This window comes from Belonocnema kinseyi, chromosome 9, assembly GCF_010883055.1.
Source record: "Belonocnema kinseyi isolate 2016_QV_RU_SX_M_011 chromosome 9, B_treatae_v1, whole genome shotgun sequence".
NCBI classification, from domain to species: domain Eukaryota; kingdom Metazoa; phylum Arthropoda; class Insecta; order Hymenoptera; family Cynipidae; genus Belonocnema; species Belonocnema kinseyi.
The window spans coordinates 73,090,096-73,101,630 of NC_046665.1; the positions used below are offsets into that span (position 1 = coordinate 73,090,096).

At 29.7% G+C, this 11,535-nt stretch overlaps 1 protein-coding gene across 3 annotated transcripts in view; it reads right to left on the reverse strand.

The window, feature by feature from the left end:
- The window catches only part of LOC117180843, a 291,065-nt gene that overhangs the window by 181,209 nt on the left and 98,321 nt on the right, over positions 1 to 11,535 (reverse strand). The window contains exon 1 of one of the 3 annotated variants that reach the window (XM_033373371.1): positions 8,488 to 9,545. The exons of the other annotated variants lie outside the window; for them this stretch is intronic. The gene's annotated coding sequence lies outside the window, so the exon portion shown is untranslated. Of the gene's footprint in view, positions 1 to 8,487; positions 9,546 to 11,535 lie in introns of those variants that run through there. 3 annotated transcript variants of the gene reach the window in all.

Genomic DNA, 11,535 nt, shown 5'->3' on the forward strand with positions numbered 1-11,535 from the left:
GCGAGCCGTCGGATGGTATTAGGCCTATATACTATAGAGTGTAACTATAAGTATAGCGTAAAAATAGTATGTATGTACATTATCCGTTTCAGTAATAGTACCTACAAACTAAAAATATCCCTCATTTTCAGAAACCTATTTATTTCAGCGTAAACAGTTGCAAGATGAATACAAAAACCATGATTCTGGAAACCTCCAATTAATTATTGAAAAATAAAACTAGGCTTTAATTAAAATTTACCGGGAGAATGTTAACAGAAGAGGTTAAGTTTTCATTGCAAATAAACCTTATAGTTATGTAATAATATACCATTTTTCATTTTAATAATTTAGTTCTACGGAGAATGAAACCATTCCCAGAACGTTTATCCTGAAGTTTTTAAAACCTGAGGTAAAGTTGCTTTTTTGAACCAAATTCAAAATACGTAAATCTCATTTCTAAAAATAAACATTTCAATGGCCCTCATCCTTAATTTTTTATGAGGCAATAAACGTTTAGCACAAAGCGTTCTCTTGTTCTACGCCACCATTTTTAAAACGATTTTGTTTTGAAAGATTTGTCTAAGAGATTAAATTTTCTTTTTAATATTGTAGAAATGACGTGAATGACGTAAGTGGAATCACTGAATAAATGCAACGTATCCAAAACTAATGTATAATGTCAAATTCAGTAATGATTACAATAAGATATTGTAATAAAGTTATAACGACTTCAATATTTGTATAATTGGATTTGTATTTTTATTTATTGAAATTATTTTACAATTGAAAATTCATCAATTTGTTTGATTTGGAATGTTTATAGTTTAAAATCATAAAATCTTAAGGAAATTTTTTAAATATACCTGCCTTAAAGATTCATAATTGAAGATGGTTCAATTCCTGATTTGTAAAATGGACAAAGAAGTAATTTTGAATTTTCCTGTTTATTTGAATAATTCAATTTTGATGATTTTTCTAAATCTTCCAAATTGAAAATATTTTAAATGTAAATCATCAAAATTACAGAATTTTTAATTGTAAAACTTAAAAGTTGCACCAGTTTTAATTTTAAATTTATGTGTCATATAAAAAAAAAGAAATTTTAACAATTTAAATAGTTACAATTAAAAATTCTTGTATTTTGAAAATATAGAATTGAAAACTATTTAATTTGCATGATTTGTATTTTAAATGTATTATAACTTTAAACATTTATTTGTAGAATAGTTCGACTCAAGATTTACTACTCCAAATTTTTCAGTTTCAACGATTCACAAATTAAAGTTCTTTCTTGTTTAAATTTTACAATTGAAAATACATTCATTTGGAATGTTTATAGTATGCAACAATGCAATAATTTTGAACGTTTTTAGGAATCTGAAGCTCAATTTTGAAGATTTATAATAAAAAATTCTTCAATTTTTCAGATTTGCAATTGAGAATTGTTCAATTTTTAAGAATTAATAAAAAGGTTTAAATTTGCATGATTTTGAAGATCAGAAGTCGAAAGTCACAATTCAAAATTATTTGTTGGGTGACCCAGAATTTAGTTTTTGAAAAAGAGAAAAAAACGAACGCTAGAGAACGACACACGTTCTGACTAAAGCAATGTCTTAATCCTTAATGCCTGTGTTTAATATTTGAAAGTACACTTTTGAAAGCAACATAAACGCTAAAAAAACAAATTATGCAACAAAATTGCATAAGATGCTTAAAAAGAATGATGTTCCTTAAAAAAATTTTTTTAGATCAAACAGTAAAAAAATCAATTTGTGAAAAATGATTACACAAAAAGAGTACAGTGTTGTTTGAACTCTTGTTGTGCAATTATTTTTCGCAAATTGATTTTGCTGAGAATTTATTTTTTCAACAATTTTTTAAGGAACATAATTATTTTTGAGCCTTCTTTTGCAATTTTGTTGCACAATTTGTTCTTTTAAAGCTTATGTGCCTATAAAGAATGTACTTGGAAATTCTTGAATTTGAAATATATGGAATTAAAAATGATTTAATTTTAAATATTTATATTTTAAAAGCATAAAATTGTGAATTTTTAATTGAAACCCATTTATTAATAATCAGTATAATAAAAAATGATGCAATTTGGAATATGTTTTAGCTGAAAATATTTGAAAAAATTACGTATCAGCGGAGGGGTGGGGTTGTATATGGCCAAAAAATGTGTTATGTAATTTAGGGATGACCCTCTAAAATAAAGTTGAAACTCGGTGTCGATCCAAACATTGATATGTAAACTTTTCGAAAGTTTCACACGAATTCATCCGAATTGTCACTCAAACCGCAATTCCGTTTGATACACCTCAGGGTATTCATCGCAGAGTTCTACAATACTTTAATGCTTTCATTGAATTAGATTCTAGTACCTCATTTAGAACAATTCTCTTGAATAAAACAATAATTTATTTCGTAATTGTTAATATTAAAATATACAATTGAAACTGAAAGAAAGAAGTACAGAACATTTTGAAATTATTTCATAAAATATATATATATATGGTAAAACGTAATTATACTTTTTGAAATATTTAACGAAAAATATTAAAAAATAAAAATAATTATTAAAAACTGGAAAAAATTTAATAATTATAGAAAAATGCCATACATTGATTGAGTATCGATTTTATCCGAGGCCAAATTACATGCTGTCAGTCATCTCACGTGTGAGTATCGCGTGTAATATTCAGAACTCAACAAAAAAAAAAAAGAATCCGAAAAAATTGGGAAATGTTGGTCTTGAGCAAGGTTACAATCTGTCATTTAATTCCTTAATTGTTACTGGAACTCTTTTTGTTTCTTTCGCGATGGGTTTAGTAAAAAAAAAATAACAATATTTTTTCTCTTCTACATTTTATTAACGAAATCGTTTTCTAAGTATCTTAGTATTACAGAAAATGAATAATGAATGGAATGAAACAGTTAAGCTTGTAGTAAAAATTAAAGATTCATTTGTTGTAATGTTTTATGATAAGACCAATAATTTAAGCAAGTATCGCGATGAAAGATCTCAATTTCAGTGAATCCTTTTTAAATGTATCAAGTGTCATCAATTATGATCAATTATCTCGCAACTGCGTGTCGTCTCTTAGAAAGTCAAATGCGCTTGACCGTTAGATAATTACAGTGCAGAGGCATCCGTTGCACTTATATATTTACTTAAAAATCAAAATATATTATTATATTATATAAACACACGTTAAGTGAAAATTTCATTAATTTTAATGTTCCTAACTCTCAAACTTCAGTTGTTGCTTAAATCATTATCAATAATTTATAAATAGCAATTAAAATTATTTATCAATAATGTTTCCTTCATAAAACTGGGGTTTCTGGGCTAAAATCTACATGATAGAAAAGTAATAACAATAAAAAATACTATCATTGATTTATTCAGATAAATTTCAAACTAAAAATCAATTAAAATTGTAATAAAATCACTCATTGTCAGGGTCTAATATTATCTATTTATCAGTGAATAGTAAACAATAAATTAAATATTAATTGTCTCGACTAAAAATCGAAATTGAAAAATTCTGGAAATGACTGTTGGCTCTTTGCAAAAGATGTATTCAAGATGTAATATAACCATTTTACATCATTTTTTTGCACACAGTACGAATTATATCATTTAATTCTCAAAGTCAATGGCAGTTTATGGCAACGAAACGAGAATATTGATCTTCTCTGTCGCGCAATTTAGCTATAAATAAGTTTTATCCACCACGCGTAAGACTCTATTCGCCACATTATGTTCTTCCGATGACAGTCGATCAATAGCATGAACCTTATAGTTTCTACGTCTCTTTCTGTACTCACTGGTATAAATGCAGTAAGTATATTTTTCTTAGGTTAAGAAATATAATGTTCAGATCTTTAATATACTGTGCAACTGAACTTTGCAAAATTTTTTTGTAATGGCAGGACTCGGACGCAATTGAAAGATAAAAAATAGTATAAATGAGCAATGAGAGAACCTGAAAAATGTATTATTTGTTAAAAAAAATTAGTTAAACATGGTTTTAACATTCTTAGGACTAAAAAAATATCATTATTGACTTTGCTTCACAAAAAACCTCTATCCCATTAAAACCTAGCTTTAAAAGTTTTATTTAAATTATAATTTGTTTATTTCGTACTAAAATGTTCAATATCCGATAGTATTAAATAAACAGTTAGTTTGTTTAGTTTCTTTCGAGCATACTCCTCCATCAGTGTCACCCATTTTTTTGTAATACTATCATATAATTTTTTAAATATTAAACATATGTGAACTCTGAATTAAAAAGTTTGTAGTCCGAAATCAAAACGTGTACAGTAAAAAATGAGCTTCATTTTCAAGCAACATTTTCAGTTTTCTAACCTGATATTCAAAAAATTAAAAAAATAAACTGTAATTTTTATTTTAAACGATTTAAGTATATATAGATTCTCTCTCCCCCCCTCTCCCTCTATATATATATGTGTGTGTGTGTGTGTGTATAAATGATCTCTAATTATTATTTCTTCTTAAAAAAGCGAACTGAATTAATAGAACTCAGTAAAATTAAAATTTGGGATTTTTTCTTGATGAATAAATGTTCTCATTTGATAATGATTTAACTTTTTTTAAAAATTCCTCCTTTTATTAAGTTGATTATATGGATTTTGACCAGAATTACAGTAATATATTGACGGTAAGTTTTTCGGCTGTTTGCTCCTGTTTTTAGTTTGAAAATTAATCTCTTTCTATAGAAAATTCACCTTTTTAGTCCAAAATCAAGCTGTTCAGGTTGAAGAATCAACTATTCGGTAGAAAATTTGTATTTCTGACTCGAAGGCTTAACAATTTGGTGGAAAAAATTACTTTTTCGTTAAATATTTAGATATTAATTTTCTTATTGATGTAAAATACATTTTTTTAGTTGAAAATGCAACTGTTTGATTAAACATGCAACTCTTTAATTTAAAGTAAATCTCTTTTAGTTGAGCATTTATGTATTTTGCTGTTTAAATTCAACGGTTCTTTACTTTAAATTAAAATAATTTTGTAGAAATATGAACTATTATTACATATTTTATTCAAAATTCATCTTTTTAGGCTGAAAAATAAACTATTATATACTATAATATACTATAATATACTATAATATACTATAATATACTATTTTGTTCAAAATTAAACTGATTGTTTGAAAAACACCTTTTTTGTGGAAGATTTATATTCTCGAGTTGAAAAGTTACTTTCTAGTAAAAAATTCGTCTGTTATGCTTGCAAATTCAAACATTTGCTGGAAAACTCAACTATTTGGTACAAAATTAACTGCTTTGTAAAAACTTCTTTCGTTTTCTTCAAAATTAATTATCTTCATAGGAAATTTAACTACTTCATTTTTGGTTAAAAATGATCGTTTTTGGTTTATATATTCAGGATTTTACTTCTAAATTTTTATAAAGGAAAATATACAGACTAAAAATTAATCAAATAAAATTTGATCCAATATCGCATCCATAATAATTAAAACTACTTAGCTGATTTTTTTGTTAATGGTTGAAAATTCGTATTCTTTTGGTATAAAATTAATCTTTTTGTTCGAAAATGCAACTATTTGATTACAAATTTATGTATTGACTTAAAAATTAGTCTTTTTTTGGTAAAAAATGAATATTCTGCATTGAAATGCCATTAATTGGTACAAAATATATATTTTTTGTATAGAATTAATTTCTTTGGTAAAAAATTATTATTATGTGTTGAAAATTGATGTTATTTGTTGAAAATTTAACTATCTGGTTACAAATTCAGCTGTCTGGTAGAAAATGCAACTGACTGCTTGAAAATTTAACTGTATAATAAAAATCTCATCTGTTTTATTGAGGAATCAACCTTTGGTTGGAAATTCGCCCCTTTTGGTTCAATTCAAATGTTTTTGATTTCAAATTAAATTATTTGTTTAACCATCAACTATTAAATTTTTGGTTAAGAATTCCAAATAATCTGCCTATATTGCTTATGCTTAACCCGATTAAACGCTGCACAAACAACACGATTTTTTTCGGTAAATTATTTGGATATCCGAAAAAATCTTAGATGTATAAAAAATGGACCAATTTGAATGCTAAATTGTTTTTAAATTAATTGAAAAATGGTATTAAGCTCAAATCTTGATCCACAGTATTTTATTCAAGATTTGGTACTATCCCTTACCCCGAAAGAAATAGGGCTTAGTGGTTATAATGATAAAATAATAATGTATATAAAAATCGAGCCAGAATATTTTATTCAAGTTTTTATAGACACTTTTTTCAACTTTCTAAAAATATTACTTTAGACACAAATAAAATAATGTAGTCTGTCGCAGTGGAGGAGAAAATGGATAATTATGATATTTCCAGACTAATTGAAGTTGAGGGACGTAGATTTCGTTCAAGTAAACGTTCGAAATTCAAGGTACATAATAAATTTTCTGTTTGAAGACAAGACGGGGTAGATGTAAAATTTACATCGTAAAGCAAACATACGCTCTATTATTAATTACAGGCTTGATATATAGAATCGAGTCTATAACCTCACCTGGATCTGTCGGAATTATGTGTAGAGTTAACGAATAAACACAAGAAATAATATATAGTTTACATATAAATATGTATGCAAAATTATTTTTACATACATAAAAAGCATTCTCATTCATGTTATTAGAAATAGAACATTGTAACTCGAAAGTAAATGAACAATAAACTGATTTACTGGGATCTTTTTAACTAATGCGGGGTTCCTAGATGTCAGAAAAACAAGCAAAATGAAAAAATTGTTTAATAATAGTTATATATCTGATTTTTTAAATCTTGACTTCATTAGCAATAACCGTGATTTGATTTTTATTGCTTCATAAATTGCGTGCCTTTTGAGAATATACGCTGATCAATTGAAACAATATAATTTAATTAATATATATTTTTTTCATTTCATATAAACAAAGAATTCAGAATTTCGGTGGAATTTTACTGAAAACCCGAAATTTCTTGGAAAATATTATTCTAAAGAAGTAACTTTAAGAATTATAAATGATTTTACTGTGTTAAATTAAAAAAATCAAGCGTTCATAGTACTGAAACCTAAAGCCACTCATAACATCAAAAAAGAATCCTGGTACGAAATTAGGATAAACTTTTTTATGTCAGTAACAATTTTTAATGCTGGATTTAATTAAATTTTTTTACAGGTATTTTCCAAACAATTTTTCTTTTCCAAGAAAATTTACTGATGGAAAATAACTACTTTTCTCACATTTAACCTTAGCTTTCATTTTCTACCAATCTTTTTCCCTCTTCACAGTTTGACTCAGAAAAAAAATTTCTTGGGTTGAAAGAAAATTTCCTTGAGGCAAAGAAAATAATTCCCAACTGTCGACCGTTACGAAATTTTCCGTAAGACCCCTTTGCCAGCCCGTTCAGGGATAACGTTACGGAAAAATCTAGGATACTATCCATTTTAGCTTTCAGTCGAAGATATTTGTTTTGATTCAAAGAAATAGGTTTTTTTTTTAATTACATTTTTTCTTCAATTTAACCAAGTGTCTCTTTGTTCCTAAATTCGGGATGAATAGTAAAGATACTCTTTGGGAATACACGATGCAGCCTTAATTACAAATTATTCTCTTCATTTTCAAGTTATTTTGGCTAAATAAAAAAAAATATGTGAAAGAAACGATTTCTTTAAACCAAGACGAAATTTTTGCAAGTGCTGCATGTAAATGTTTGTGAAAGCCCGACAGAAATTAAAAGTCGTTTTATTTGAAGCGAGAGTTTAATCGAGAATTATGTGCATATAATTGAAAAACAAAAATGATTTGAATTAGCTATGTTTTACATAATCATTTTACTAAATAATTCGAATTCGCATACTTTTCTTCAGAGTACAGTGCAGTTTTGAATAGAACTTCTAACCATTATTTTTGAGGAAAATACAGGATTAGATTCTAGTAATTAGAAAAAACAATAGCTTCAAGGAAATATTATCAGTCGTGTCTCTTTTGTATAAGTGATCAAAGATTGGATCAAAGAATTATACTTTTCAATTTCATGTTTAAATAAACCAATTTTGTTGCCGCAATGTGAAAGAAGGTTGGTCAACGTATGTCCCAGGATACCGGCAAGCGTTCAGGGAACAACACCGTTTCAGAATTAAATCTTAAAGTATTGAAAATTTGGTCAGTTTTCATAATTATTATTTAATTTTAATCAGTCTAATACCATTGATAAGAGGAACATTATGATATATTAATCTAGAAAAGAAAAAAAAAAGTAAAACAAACAACCAATATGAAGAAATAAACTTGATGATTACTTGTTCAATCTCCTCGCCTTGGAGGTGTTCAGCTTGGTATACTTTCCAAGGAAATAACAGAACGGAACATTAATATGTATCCCATGTTTTTCAGACCGAGTGCATTCTTACTTTGCAACAAAGTCTGCTTCTTATTAAACGTTTTTATCTCGAGTGCAGTTTACCTTGCCCAGACGTCCAGAAAAACCCGTTCCTTCCTCGTCGAATCCAATTAAGATTCCCACGTTCTCGCAGATCGTGTGCGGAGAACTTGACAGCAGAGTGCTTCACTCCACGTCGATTATCATGTGCGTCCAAGAAGACACGAACACGTTCTCCACTATCCAATCCAGTTCACCACAAGTTCTCCAGACCAACAACAGTGCACTCGTCCAGTCGAAAATAAAAAACAGTTATCGTTATCGATTTTCGTATCGATTATCGATCAACAACCAGAAACACTTGCCGCGGCACACGCGGCAATTTCAAATCTCGCTGCGCATATCCGCATTCAAGAGCGCGAAACTTGAACGCACCAACGCACCAACACGTGCGCACGACCAGGAAATCACCACCTCCGGAAACGTGACCCCTCCATCGCCACCTTCCTCAATTCCTTCTCTCCCGCTCGTGTTGACATCTATTACAACACATGTGTATTAGCGGTGACCAGTGTACCAACTTCCACGCAATTGTGGAAACGGTTTTTTGTAGCTCTTCCTTTCGACCGGTATCACTTTCACAGCGGCATCTTGTCGACTCGCACCACAAGAAACACGATCGTCCGCACTCAGAAACGTGAAAAAAGAACCTGCACAGCACAAACGAGCCACGAAAAACGGAACTTCTCTTATCCTCCCGTGTGTCTCACCTTCCCCACCTGCGATTCGCAGTTCTGCATGGTGTGCATGGTACAGCGTGTCTATGTAACCTCTTCATCACAATGTTTTTCCTCGATTGAGGTTAAGTTCCATTCCCAGTTCAAGTTAGCTATGATACTACTTGCATATCAGTTGCAGTCCAAGTTGAAGAGCAGCTGTAATGCAAGGATCACAAAAAGTTGCTACCAGAATCGAGTGATTGAAGAAAGTCGTAATTCGCATTGGAGGATGGAAAGAAGTTGATAATGGGTGTGGACTGTAGCGGATGAGAGAAGAAGAGTTGAGAACTCGCGGGTTCCAATGTGCGTGACGTTTGCAAAGTGACGGACAGCACATCGATGCGCATCAGAATACAGACCGTAACTCACTAGAGTGCCTGCTGCTGCTGGTAGCAGTGGCACACCAGCGAAGTGCAAGTTGGCTCACGCTGACTTGGTGGGGGAAAGGTTGATCGCCGACACGAAGTGGAGGGGGGTGGTGTCGGTGCCTCTTGCGGCTCACTTTGGAAGGTGGGGGGGGGGCGACGCATTACGGCAGCCGGACCTGGGCGGCACGGCGAGTATTGTTATTGCATCTTCAGCACCCTTATAAGAGCGAAGAGGGCACGGGGACTCTACCGAAGTCAAATGCATTTTAGAAGTAGGGATGAAGCGGCGAATGCGACGCAGTGGCAAATGTGGCGCACTTGATTTACAAAAATTGACACATGGTTTCAGAACATCAGGCCTCGGACTCACGCTAGCATTAACAGTTTATTTTAATGATGCAACTATTTTGCTAATATTTTGAAAAGAATTACAATACTATGAGTTTAATTTAGGGAAGCTCTACTCGCAATTACTCAGTGAAAAAGAAAATCGCACGAAAACGGAACGTGGATTAAAAGAAAGCTTATTTTATTGCACTTCACGTAATGTAGGACTCATGTAAGCAAAAAATTTAGTTTCAAGAATAGGTCGTGCGGTGGGTAAAAAACGTAAATTTTTCGTCTCTAATCGTCATTACTTAACTTTAACCCATGATATCTTCACCAGAATCAAGTTTAAAATTTAAAATAAAAATCACACATAAGGATACTATTTCTATCACTTTATTCATTAGAAAGTTGAACTTGGACCTTAAATGAATTGTATAAATTATGTGAACACAGTCGTGCAGAAATTAAATAAATAATACCTATATTTAACTTGTACTATACACAATGTTAATTTTGAGATGAATGCTTCATTGTGTTGATGTAAATTCAAAGCAGAGTGCTCAGGATGAATGAGATTTAGATATTATTTATTAAATTTTTGCATCGAACTTATAAAAACAATTTAAGCCAAAGAGCAACTTTTTTCTGTATAAAGGAAGAGAAATAGGATCCTTAAGATTAATTTCATAACATGTCAACAATTTTGTAAGTATTGAATTAATTCATAACGATGCACATATAAAAAAATTCAAGAAATTTCAAAGCTCTGCTGATATATGTTACAAGATTCCAAGAATTTCAAGAGATTAAAAAAAATCGGGTGATTTTAAAAGGGTACCAAAGGATTTCAAGGGCCTTTTACTTATTAGGGGATTTGAAAGAATTTATAGTTTAAGGGATTTTTTGATTTTGAAGGATTGTAAAGAATATAGTGTAATTAAAAGAAATCGAAGAATTTCATCATATTTCAAGGAATTTCATAAAAATATAGAAAGTTTGGAGAAATTACAAAATTTCTAAGACATTTCAAACGATTTCATAACATTTCACAAGATTTAAAGAATGTCGAAGATTTTAAGCCCTTTTCACGTTATTTATAAAATATTAACAAATTTTACAATTTTGTCGAGATTATTTTAGGGATTCGTAAGATTTCAAAAAAAATTCAAGGAATTCCAGCTGATCTCTAGAGAAATTGAAGGAGTAAATTTAATTTGGAGGGTCTACTAAGAATTTCAATGGATTTTAACGGATTTCAGGGATTTCACCATGTTTAAGAAATTAATAAGATTTCGAAAGAAAGTATAAGATTTCAAGAGATTTCTATAGATTTCAAGCGATTTTAAAAATTTCAGGCGATTTGAAAAGTTTCAAGGAATTTGAAAAGATTTTTTCCAGGAAAGTTTTTAAAGGATTTAACAAATTTCAGGGGTTTTAGTTACGAGTATAACAGATTTTATAGCTGTAGGGTATTTTCAAAAGTTCAAAAGTTTTTCGTGCGATTTTTTGGACGATCTATATTGTTTACCTGATTTCAAAAATAATTAAACTCTCGATTTAATATTTAAAATATTGGATACTTCTATTTTGATGCTACTATTCTTGAAATTTGTGCGATTATATGATACTCTTTTAAGTTTCTAAAATGAGACCGA